We start from the raw sequence: 10969 nt of genomic DNA on the forward strand, positions 1-10969 counted from the left end.
ACTGTGTAGTAGTAGTAGTAGTAGTAGTAGTAGTAGTAGTAGTAGTAGTAGTAGTAGTAGTAGTAGTAGCAGCAGCTAGTTAGTTAGTTTTATCGGTACATTCCGATATCATGGTCGACAGGCCCAAGGTCGTGCTTAGTACTGGACAATGTTACCTGCCTGATATTGACAGGGACACTGCTGTGATTGACAATGTCACTGTGCCCCGGAAAAGGAAAGCTTTATTTCTATCGGTTTCCAATGATGTCGTACACGACAGTCCGTCGGACGAACTGTCCTTCTCTGCGTTGTCCACCGCCGATAGAGCTACGTTCCAACTGCTTCTATATCTCACGTATTGTTGCAAAGGTACAGTGCTTCAAGTCACACTAGAGGACCCGGACTTCGTGTCCATGTCGCCACCTATCCGAGAGGATAACGCTCACGGAAGATTGTTTTGTTTTATTCTAAATATGGACAATGACAACGAAGTATCAAGTGGAGACGGCAGTACGCAAGTGCAACCCGACTCCTCGCAGGTGGGATACACACCTAGTAATTATCTACTGGATCTACTTGACATGGACGCTGGTATAGACGTGTTTGGCCAGGACGACGTGGCCGATGTGCAATCGGACGACGAGGACGACGAGGACGACGACGACGAGGAGCTGCACAAACAAGCCTTCAGCGCCTTCATGAGACTGCAGCTGGTCAGGAAGAAACTCTCCTCGCTAAACAATGCAATGGTAGCGATGAAGGATGAGAAAGCTGAATTGTCAGCCATATTCCATTGGGTGGACATTGTCTCGGACGCGTTGAACTCTAAACAGTTGGACAAGAAAACAGTTAAAGAATTACAGGGATCTTTGTACACACCGGTGTGTCAGTCTGGGAAAACTGCAGTGGTGTTGCCGCAGAGCATAACTCGTTTGAAGCTTAAGACCCTCGAGACATCGATATCTACGATGACGGACATTTGCCTGCGAGGCGAAGGCCAGACGTTGTTCAGAGCACTGATGGCTAGTTTAGGACCAACGCGGTGGCTCGAACAAAGCGTCATGTCAACATATAATCCAGATGTGCCTGGCGATGTGACACACGTGGAGAAACTCAAGGCCTTCACCCGCGATCTGGCGCGGGGATCGCAATCGCGAGTCGACTCGCGAGGACTGATTGTGTTTAGATACACCCTGGACAGCCTCATAGATTCTGACACCCCAGACTTGTTCACTCGAAGCATGCTTCACAAACACGTACCGGTGAACAGGAGTGTCGTGGATGTCGGGTTGCGCAAAATACGCACCCAGCGCAGAACTCTACATCTCGCGCGCATGTTAGACAGCGGACGCTGCGACTGTAGCCGCGGGAGTGGCGACAACATGCCGTGCCGAGGACAATGTTACGCGGCGTATGCCTGCTACTACAATCACGCAGAAACGCACCCATTTGTCACAAGCAAAAACGATCACAGCTACTGTTTTGCACACTTGTTCCCACAGTTGGGTAAAGTCGAGCGTATGAGCAAAGAAATGAAACAGGAGTACGGTGACAGGGATCAGTTTGAGCTCATAGCGGATATGGTCTTTACAATCTTGACAAGACGGCACTTTGGCGAACGAGATGCAATATACATGGGTTTACACGAAGTTGTAGATGGGAGTCGAGGCAACGCATCTTTGTCTCTCGGACACCACCTGCCGGACATACATTCACAGCTATGCAGGACAGTCTGCGACGACGGCCAACGGGAGTACGCCAGCGTAAAGGTGTACGACGCGGCAGTGGTTAAACACCTGTTCTGTGACACCTTGGCAATAACTAGACTGTTTCAAGCGTCGACCACCTTTAATTACATCATAACAAACACCGCACCCAGATACACCATCGAACGTATCATGCTGTTGAACATCACCGGTCCCGGGGAAGGTAAAAGTTACGCTAACAACGTGCTGGAGCATCAATTTCGCGCGGTGAGGAATTGCATCGAGAGGCTAACTTCGTTCACGATGCAGGCCTTCAAGTACAAGCAGAAGAGGAACGCTTGTGTGGTGATGATAGACGACGCTCACATAACACACGAGAAAAACACCAAATCGATCGACAGAGAATCAAACGTCATCCCCAACACGTTCAAAAATCTGTTGGACACCAGCACCCTAGAAAGCGACGTCGTGACCAAAGACCCCATGACAGGCAAAATTGCCACGGTGAAGTTCCAAGCTGTTCACAACTGCGGGTTTGTGTGGAACACAAACACCATGGGGTTCATGAGCGACGCCTGGGCGGACAGGTGTCTGATAATGGAATCTGAACATCCTAAAGAGGTCAGTCGCACTCGAAGCACTGTACAAATTAGGGATGTGGTGGAGAAGCGGAAGATGGATCGCATCGCAGCGCTTTGCCTATACAGACAGAATCTAATACAGTCTGCTACGATGATCGCGGACTCCGAGGTCGTGCAATTCGGAGTCCGGTTTGACAGCGCTAGAGACGCGTGCGTCGCCGCGTTTTACGAGACGCACATCGAGTGCGCGGGGATGGTGGGCCGGAGGGTTGCTTTCTGCATAAACCAGCTGGTGTTCGCGGAGGCGATGAAGCTGGCCTGTCATTTTGTGTTTGACATTTGGATCCCTCCCTGGACTCGTATTCCCGATAAGGCCGACTACCCGGATTGCGAATCGTTCACAAGGACGCTGAACGAAAACAGACTGCGAGCGCTGAACAAGCTGTCCTTCGGACAAATATGCTTAGAGACCAACGCCGTGTACAAACTGTGCACGGCGGCCTGTCTGCCGGATATATGTCCTCGCGCCCTCGACTCGCAGGGAAGGTTTGCGTGTAAGGTGTTGGGATACGTTTTAACACAGGTGTACGAACAGAAACTCAAGACGACTATCAAAAACGGCAGCCTGTCTGTTTCGGGGATAGAGGACATGTTTTTCTCGGCGGAGCACAACAAGGACGACAATGGCACTGCGCACGAGATGCTCATGTTGTGTTCGACGTGTAAAGTGCCGGCTAGGTCTGCTGTCGACAGCGAGGTGAAGACGCGTAAATTGTGCACGTACAGATTGTCCCATAGCCAGCTTCCCTCGCACGTGAAGAGAGGTCGGGTGAAGGTGAATAAAAAAGTGAGCACTGTCACGTTGTCCCTTGAAATGCTGTATGACATGTTAGCGACCTACGCCCCCGATTCTCATGCTGGATTCTGGTCTCAAGTCACCTCGGGTATGGTGGAGTCTTACGAGCAGAGCGCCGACGAGGAGGAATGGGAGAATGCTATGGGTCAGTGTTACGAGAACGCGAACGAGCGACCTCCGCAGTGTCCTAGGTTGTCATTCACGCTAGACTTCACAGAGGACCCGCTTCGCTCGCTGGTGTTGGAAGCTACAGCCGGTGTGAAGGCATTGGACGAGCTAACCTTCCACAGATGTGTGCTGGGCGGCGAGACGTTTCAGTGCTCGGCGCCTTTGTATTACGGAGCTGTTTTACTCGAAGCGCTGGGCGAGGAGGCTCCCCACCTGGCTTACAACGAAAGCCACCTCAAAGAAGCCAACGTGGGCCCGCGGCACACGTTCCACGGACCGAGGTTGACGGTGTATTCCGGAGACTACGCGGGTGTACCGGTTAAGAACATGAGTTCGTTTTGCAAAACTAGGACTACGTATCATCAGGATCAAGTGCTTCTGACGAACGATACAGTGGACAGGGACTACCTCTTCGAATTGGAAGAAGATTGGGAGTGGAAGGATGCGTGTGATGTGTTCAATCACGTTTTCAAAGATGACATTTTTACGGTCGACATGTTGAAACGAGATTACGCTGCGACCATGATCACAATGGTCAGCGATTATCGACGCTCGGGGCCTTGTCGTGGGGACCCAGACGACGGTAGAACGGCGCTTGCGTTGCGGAGACACACACCTCTTACACACGGTGGACAGAGAGAGGATTGTAGTGACCCAACGCAATGTTCGCATGCTGCACCACAGGGTAAACGTTCACAAAAAAGAAAACAGACGCCATCGCACCACTCTTCGCAACGGGAGAGATCTCACGGATCGAAACGGGGATCGTCCAAGAAACACAGATCTTGTGATTAGAATGTGTCTGTGCACGTACATGTTGTTGTTGTTGTTGTTGTTGTATATACTTTCCATGAAATAAAGTGTCTTGTTGTTGTCGTTGTATATACTTTCCATGAAATAAAGTGTCGCTGCTTCCTTACTATACACATCTAGTTTGTTTCTTTTTAGCTAGTGTGCGGTGCAGGACAAAGAAGAAGGACAGGAATGTGTAGAAGACCAACATACCTCAAAAAGCAATTAGATTCAAGAAAAAAGTCAGAATAAAGCTTTCGGTGAATTTATTTACACAAAGAACATGTACACATTTACACCGCTTCCCTGGTAGCTAGAAACTGGTACTTTTGCTCATAGCACGCAGAGTACCGTTGGACCTTCGCTTGACGAATATATACAACACAGGGTTTGACAGGCAATATAAATGACCGACACCCGTGCAAATGTTCAACACTGTAGCTACGTTGCAATGTCTATGTGAACGAAAGTACAGCACACTGACGAGCCACGGTGTCCAACAGCACACGAACGATGCAACAGTGACCATCGGCAATATCTTCGCCCTTCTGTATGTGCGTGTTACGCGCTTGCCCAGCACGGTATTTTGTATGTGATTCTTTACAGTGTGTACAATCATGCTGTTACAGTATATGATAGCAACTGTAGGCAAAAGAAAAGACACGGTCATCCTAAGCCAAAAACTGAGGTCCTTCATCATAGGTGGCATGGCGTTGTAACAAAACATTATGGGAGACGTTGGGGATAACCGAATAGTCTGCCAGTAAAACATGTCCACCGTAGCAGATACAGCGGGTATGCATCCGCATATAGCACTCACTAGGCTTCTGCTTCTGCGGGACGCGCTCATTCCTCTATTGTGTACAATCTTCATATATCTGTTGACGTTCACGAAGACCAACAGGCACACCCCGTACTGGAAAAAGAGCTGTGGGTAAAAAAAAAAAAGAAAACACAGTGAGTGTTACACATGTCCAAGTCACGGTGTCACGTCAAACGTACTGTAGTAGCTACGATGTTAGCACATACCGTGGTCAGGCCTTTAAAGACTTTACACATTGCGTATCCGAATATCCAGCGGCCGTGTAACACACTTTGGGTAAGCCACACAGGCAGAGTGAGCAGAGTGCATATGTCACAGATCCCCAATTGGGTAAAATACACATCGATGTTAGCAGGCCTCTTCCTCCTTCCATTTCTCGAATGAAGTATCAGCAACATGTACGAGTTCGCAAACAAGCCCAGTAACATCACCACCCCATGGATAACAGGCACGTACACGGCACTGCTGTTGTATGCTGCGTTTCGGTCACAGCTATGTGTACGGCTGAGCAGGGGCCTGATTGTCTCATTGTACCGCACGATGGTACGGTGTGAAATGTTAGCAATCGGCTCCATCTTGTCAAACTCAAGCCTACGGTGTAGCTGTATTTGTGCTCATGCGTGAAGTCCACTTAAACTGTGCCTCGGGGTGTCAAGCTCGCCGACCTGGCTACGGCACCGGCCGACCTACGGCACCGGCCGACCTACGGCACGGGCCGCAAACCTACAATACAACTGTCCCGTGGTTTATACGACACAACCTGAGAGGCCACACAAACGCTTGCTTTGGGGTGTTTGACATTGCCGGTAAAGGTATCGCTGAAGCTGGCATCCCAGATACAGCCATGTCTTCTGTAGAGATCCACATAATCGCCGGCGTTGTCCGCAGAGGGAGGCCTGATGTGAGACAAGCGCCTCCTGTTAGTTCATACGTGCGACGTTATCGCGTGAGCAAATGGCGTCTGCGTACCCTGGATCGTAGGATCATTGAAACGACTTTAACTCTGATACATGCGGTGATCCCTGCAGATAAATTCGAGCAATACTCGTTGCGACTAAAGGCACGTTTTGAAGGCTGGATAACATCTCACGCCCCGAACGAGCCGATCGCAACGACATCACTTGCAAGCGCCTTCGCCCAGGACGTATCTGACAATAACTGGCCCTATTTTGTCAGCCGTGGAGAACTCTTAAGTGACTCCGCGATTACATTCGGTGCACGTATTGTAAGGTACGAGGAGGCGCATGTACCGTGGTTGTGGGACTCTATGAAAACACAACCTAAGTACACTGACGCCTTGACCGCAGAAGAGATGGCTCGATGCAGGGGAGCTCCCAGCGTGGGTGTGGGCCGAATGCAACCTGTAGTCCGGGAGCCGCATCATCGATCACCATGGGAGGGCTTCGCCTCGCCGGACCTTGAACATGAACGCCGGTTGACATTTGTTACCCAGAATCCAGGTCGCTTGCAAGCGAACGGGCCTGGTGGTCCGCCGGGTGTAATTGGCGCAGACGCTGGAGAACGCTCGGACTCGGATGCGGCTGCAGGATCTCGCGGGGCTGATCTGCCGGCGTGTTGTTGCTGTTACGAAAGGAAGCCAATGTGCATGTTGAGCTGCGGACACATGTGCTGCTCGGCATGCATCGACCAGGGCGTCAGGGTGACGAAGAAGCGCTCGTGTTTTCTGTGCAAAGCGGAATGGACTTTTTGTCGTGCGGTGGACACGAGCAGTGTCCAGCCGGACATTGTCTGCGTAGAGTGCAATAAGCCTAGGGTGTACATAATGATATGTGGCCATGCAACCTGCGGTTGTTCTACCAGGGTTTGTCCAATGTGTAACACTGGGCCGACAGTAAGAGTTTTCATGTGACTGACCTAACTGTGGTGGATACAAAATAAATACGTTTGGATTTCGCCTGTTGACTGTAGTTGCAAATAAACATTACACACGCTGTCTTGTTTTATCGCATGTTTATTTTGCATCCGTATAACACATTCAATAATATACATGACAGACATACATGTCAAAGTGAACACATACAGACTGTACAATCACAAACCAACAACCCGCTGGGGTGCACTTAGATTCTTCTGTACATTAACATATACAAATGAGCAGGCAGGTTGTAGTACGATAAGGGTAATACAGGGCACTGTTTCACAACATCGCCGTCAACAAAATACCACTTGGACATCTTTTTCACAAAGGCTGCGTAATGACCGAACTCATAGGGGCCTGTGTGAGTTATCATACCGTACAGTTCGTACTTTGTAGGCTGTGAAGTTGCAGACATCCTGCTACAGTCTAGTTCTTCTGGTACGTCGATCGCACTGGCGTTGACCATAAGCTCTCCGCGTTGCACACACCGCTGCCCTCTGGCAAGGGTGAAACACAGGACCGCGGGTAGCTCTGTGATATCCGTATTGACGTTCAGCTCCGTCTCCTCTTGACAGGTGCCACAGTGGTAGTCGGACACTCTAAAGGACTCAGAGTAGTCGTCCATGTAGTCCTGTAGCTTACTTGGCTCGTTTTCCCCAATATATACAATCACGTTGTTCGCCGCATGGTGCGAGACGCATTCCGCGTTACACGTTGAACACTTTGCCGATTGTCGTTTCCGTATAGTCCACAGGTCAGATGCTTGTTTGCATCGAGGGTCGCCGTCGTCCGCCAGTGCGTTTAGCACGCACTTAAACACCGAATCGGCATCTTGTTGAACCTCGTATGTCATGCCACTGTATCGAATTAGCGCGTCCACAAGTGAATTCGGATCGCACGGCGGCATTCCCGGAGTGTTACGGTCCATGTCCCGTAAGACACTCGTCAGTTCGCTCGTCACGGTGCTGTAGCTGGCTCTATCGCAGTCGGCGTCGTCGACATCATCGACAACAACAACATCATCATCGTCGTCATCAGATCTGGTCAACGTGATCCTAAAGTCATCTGTGACATACAGACACTGCAATACACTGTTTACGGCGCAGTGAGACCCAACGTTGATCAGCCCTCTCATGTTGTTTATCCTTGCGTGCTGCGCGCGGCAGACAATGCTCAATAGTCCGTCGTGCAGTAAAGTGGCACACCCCTAAACAGTTCGTCCAGTGTCTTGATTGCTCCTTTGGTAGTCTCCTTTGCATCAATATGCACTAGTAGTATAATTATCTTGAAGTGATACGAGCTGAAGTTTGACAGGGGAGTCAACGTGACATGTTTTGTGATTTTCATAACGGGAGCCCAATCCAATAGCGCTGCCCTGTCGTGAGTGTACAGGCATAGTAGATCGAGGGACTCAAACATATCTCGCCTCAGCTCGTCCAAGCTTGGCACTCCTGAAAGTGCACTAGGTCTTAGTGTGATCTTAGTAAGACCCTGAGTGCAGTCCAGAGTGGTAACTGCGAGCGCGTTATCCCATAGCGCCTTAGCCTTTACTCTCAAGACAATGTTTCGCACAAGGTCTTTGACGAGTCCGCTGTGGTGAAGTGTCGCATCAGCCGCGCCGGGGGCCGAGTCCGGGCGGCACGCGGTCTTAGAAAACCTCGTGAACGGAAGACGGGTCGGGTTTCCGCACACCAGAACCTTAGCTGTACATTTATTCAAGTTGGCCTCGCCGACCCTCGAGCCTACCCAATTTGGTACGTCGGACAAATATTCTCTGAACGTAAAGTGCGTGCGCGCTAGCGATGACACAACGGGCTGAACTCTTGTGATAGCGCTGGCAACATTCCGCTGGCTCAACTCTGTGACCAAACGCTCTATGTCTTGGCTATTTGAAAAAGAAGACTGACATTTCTCTAGAAATGGCACAGCGGGAGATCCCGGCTCGTGCTTACTAAGTAGTTCCAAACACACAGATGTAATTCTCCGGCTGTGGGCACCTAGCAACTGTTGATGGTCCGGCTGGGGAAAGTGAGCGCTCAGATAACCCACTATGTCGATCATCACAGCCCCTCGGCCGAGTAGTAGGTGCTCGGTTGCCATGTTCGTAGGTAGCACGTTGTTCTCGGCGGCAGCTTTCAATGTCAAGAGAACTTGCATCAAGCACGGATAAAAGGATTCTCCCTGTTGCAACACCCAGTTGATCATCTTGGTGGATCTGAAGAACTGACCGTATTGAAACACGTATAGCCCATGAGCCTTAGCTTGCTTGTACACAGATTCCCTAGGTCCGGCAAACAATGAGGGATGTTCTTTTGTCAGCCGACATGCTCTTTCCACGACGTCGCGTTGGAAACACGCAACGTCGTCCTCCGTGGGGTTCGTGACAATGACCATGGTGACGTCGGACTCGCCTTTGGTCTGCTTAGTACGAACAAGGCATTTGACGCGACTGGGTTGACTGAGAGACGGCCTAGTCGACTGACGGTTTCCCGCAGCGGCTACATTGTACGCAGCTGGCACCTGTGGGACCGAGGGTGCCCGGGTAAGCGCGTCCTCCGCGGCAACGACACCCGTAGGCGCTCGCCCCCCCGTTTCATCGCTCGGCTGTTGGCCGCTAAGGGCAGCGTCCGCCGTGACATTGTGAAAGCCGGGCACCGCACCCGGCTGCGCGGCGGCCTGTGTTCGTTTTGCACACGGACGAAACGCCCCTACGCGGTCGGCATCTGCAGCACAGAGCGTCTCCAGAGTACTTTCCAGCGATTCGCCAGCTCTACGCTTTTCGGAGCATGCCTTTCTGACGCAATCGGACAGCGCTGTTTCTTTTTCTCTATACCACGGACTGGGTTGCAAATCCGGCGATAAGCGTATCAAGTCTATGCCGTAGTACCTTTTGCTCGTGTGTGTATACACCCCAAGCTTCTTTTCTTGCACTAGTATGCGGAACTGGTCGGGGACACAGTCGTTTGCTACGATGGCATCCGTCGCTCTGTACTGGCCGACCTGCATATTACTGGGAATTACGTGAACCGGCGAGGTGGCGTGTGATACGTCATCGTTCAAATACGTGTAACGGTTCAATTTCAACAACTCGCCGGGCGTGCTACGTTCTTGGGGAAACAAGGTGATGCAAAGCACGCCCATGTTAACGAAAGCTTTGTCTCGAATATTGCGGCCCATTTCACCCAGCGTACGCCCAATGGTTGCGGTGGTGGGCCTAGAGTGTCCGTACTTGCCGTACAGCGTCGCGCCGTCGTACGCTTTCATGTAGTTGCTTTGAAATGCAGTCGTGGGGTCTGAAGGCGTGTACACGCCGACGAGTTTAGAGAGGCTATCCCCGTAGGTCTTCTTACAGAATTCGGACGGCGTCTGAGCACGCCTGTATTCTATCAACGGGGATCCCGTGTACAGTTCCCACATGACACAATACCAGCTGAACACATCGCTGGCCGTGGTGGAATTTAGGCACCAAAGCACTTCGGGGGCCGTGTGCACTCGATTGCCCCGTTGCTGGTCTGGAGTCGAGTAGTTGCAGGCTGTGCCGAAGTCGCTGATCTTAAACGACAGCTCCACCGGTTTTCTATTGGGTTGATGGCACACGAGGATATTTCTGTACGTCAGGTCTCGGTGTTGAACATGTCTCGCGTGTAGGTACTCCAGTCCTCTCAATGTATCCAATTCCACAATGGGTATCAGCGCCAGGTGCACGGCGCTGTCGGTGGAGGTGCTCGATTCGGGCCTCTGCAGGTTGTTCATCCTGGCCATGAATTCCTGTAAGGAGAATAGGGCTCTCTCCATCACGATCACGGCCCTGCCGCCTAACGGATACTGCGGTATGTCGCACCAATATCCTCCAAAGGTACGTAGTATGTTTGGGTGCTTCATCGAAACGCCTATGGCGATTTCTTCCACTTGAGTGGCGATGTGCGCGTATCGGTAAAACTGATCCTCTATAAACGGCAGGCTCCAGTCTGCCATTTCTGGGAACATGTTAACTTTTGCAACTTGCACGTTGGAGGTTTCCACGATGATGCCGAACCCGCCTCGGCCCAACAGCATACTGGGATCTTGCATTGACTGCTGAATGTCAATGGAACACTGCAGGTTACTGGGTAGTCCGCTGTACACGGACCAAGGGTTTACCGTAGTAGCTTCACAGTCAGCAACGTCGACGTACTCTCTATGGAA

The sequence above is a fragment of the Astatotilapia calliptera genome, chromosome 18 (genome assembly GCF_964374335.1).
Source record: "Astatotilapia calliptera chromosome 18, fAstCal68.1, whole genome shotgun sequence".
Taxonomy (NCBI): domain Eukaryota; kingdom Metazoa; phylum Chordata; class Actinopteri; order Cichliformes; family Cichlidae; genus Astatotilapia; species Astatotilapia calliptera.